Raw genomic sequence first — 2,190 nt, 5'->3', positions numbered from 1 at the left:
TCAGGTTAGGTGAGCTCAGTTTTTCCCTTACCGTTCTGGCTTAAGTGCTAAACTAGTAACTTACTTTTCGAATGGAGTTAATCTTACTTTGTTATTGACAATACTTGAGTTTTCCCTTCTCTAATACTTTATCACTTTTCAGTAAGAGGCAGCTTACTATAAAATTCTAGAGTAATAATTGCCACAAGTTACCGAGCTGATGACTGAAAAGGCACTATTTTGAGGGCATAATTACAGTGTTCTGTTGCACCCTCACCAGGCTTCCTTGCTGAAGCGCTTCTTCCTGGAGGAACTTTCTCAGACCACTCAGTTGCGCCAGTCAGAATCGGGGTGGGCTTCTGTCTGAGTCCAGTAGTTTTTTCCCACTACAGGAGATGAACAGCAAATAGGAACCCCGCTTTCTGCTTGTGCGGTGAGGAAAGCTATTTAGAACTGCCTCCTCTGTTACCTTAATCACGTTTTGGAAGTTCTTTCAGATATTTGTTTCAAAATAATTAGGGCCAGTGGAACGACTCATGTTGTGTTTCTACACGTTAGAAAAACATTTACTCAGAATCTCTGGATAACTGGAAAAGTAAATGTGAGAGAACCATCCACTGTGAATTCCTTGTGTCAGAAGTTCAGAGGGAACAAAACCAGTGAAGTGGTTGTTAGCGCTCACCATGAGGGCAGTTTGCCGGCTGGTAGCTCTGAAACCAAAACCTGGACGGAGTGCAGGGGCACATTGTTTGTTCTCCACGGGTTGGTTATAATAAAATTTCCTTAATTTATAAGGAATTGGTTAGTGGTTCCCTCAGACCAGCCTTGGGGAAGTTTAAGTTTACCTTGTGAGTTCCAAGAAATAGGTCTTCCGAAATAACCTAAATGAAGCTTGCCAGAGAGGGGATTTTGCAAGGCTGGTCTCAACACTGTTTCCTACAGCTGTCAGGTTTGAAATTTTGAATGTAATGGGAAAAGTCCCCTCCAAAGAACTGAAGTAAAGGCGCCCATCAGAAAATACTGATACTCTAAATCCTGTTGCTACTACTCCTCACTGGATCTTTTGGGGGACCCCCACTTAGCCACTGGGGTGGTTGTTTTTTACTCTTGTAAGTTAAAAACGAATGTGTTAACTCATGAAGGGTGAGAGTGATTTTGGCATATCTTCCTCATAGGCTGTTTGGTTCAGAGTTTAATTTGAGTAAGAAAGAAGAGATAATTGCTTCTTTTCCGAAGTTTTCAAAATGTTGTTTCCGTACAAGCTTCAAAAAGTGACGGTTTTTAATGTCATGCACTCCTGCTTTCAAACATGTCTTTTAAAAAACTCTTACTGCTGCTCAAATGCGAGCCTTTTCCCATGGGTGCCTAATCTTTGGCCATGACCGGTGGTCTCTTACAGCTTCCTCACTCTCTGATGAGACTGTAGAGACCCAGCCCTTTGTGCCACAAGGGAGGCCCCAAAACAGACTTACAGCCTCACTTCTGTTGGTCTTTACTTTTATAGGAAATGAACTTTCGTGAAATGATTGCTGGCAGATGCCCACTGGTGACCCCGCTCAGTCGGGAGGGACTGACTAGCTTTGTAGTTTCACTTTTCTGGGTAGTGAGAAATTTTCTGCTTCTCAGTGACAGTATAAGGATGTTTTCACACTTGAACCCTATTGATGGCTCTGCAGCTTCTTTGCAAGGGTAATTTGTTTTAGTTGCCATAGAAATCAGAATTCCAGAACGGGTTAAATTAAATAACTTGTAAATAGAGTGCAGGGTGACCCCCGTGTTTCTTGCGGGATTGAGGAATTTGGTCCTTTAAAGATGCTTGAGGTGCAGCTAGACTTTCTGTGCCTGTGGTTAGTAGTGGTAGTTATACCGTCTTCCTTGGCTAGCTACGTTTGACTCCCGTGGAAAGAAGTTGTAAAGAATAAAAGTAGCTTATTTCTTGTACAGTGATACTAGTATCTGCCCAGTGGTATAAGTTGTGTGTGGTTTCTGTTTTCTTTGAAGTAAGAAGATAAAATATGATTGGATTGTCCTGTTACAAAGGTGACTGGGACTGTTAACATCCTCCTGAATTTTATATATCCTACAGTCTTTCCCCAAGGTGGAAAGATGAGTTGCCTTGACTTTTTAAAAAATTTATTTATTGGCCCTCCCTGGTGGCGCAGTGGGTTAAAGCACAGCACAAAGAAGCTTAAGCCACTTCTGCATGAGTTC

The sequence above is a fragment of the Condylura cristata genome, unplaced genomic scaffold (assembly GCF_000260355.1).
Source record: "Condylura cristata isolate star-nosed mole 26May11 unplaced genomic scaffold, ConCri1.0 scaffold00029, whole genome shotgun sequence".
Lineage (NCBI taxonomy): Eukaryota > Metazoa > Chordata > Mammalia > Eulipotyphla > Talpidae > Condylura > Condylura cristata.
Note: the sequence above shows the minus strand (reverse complement) of the source record.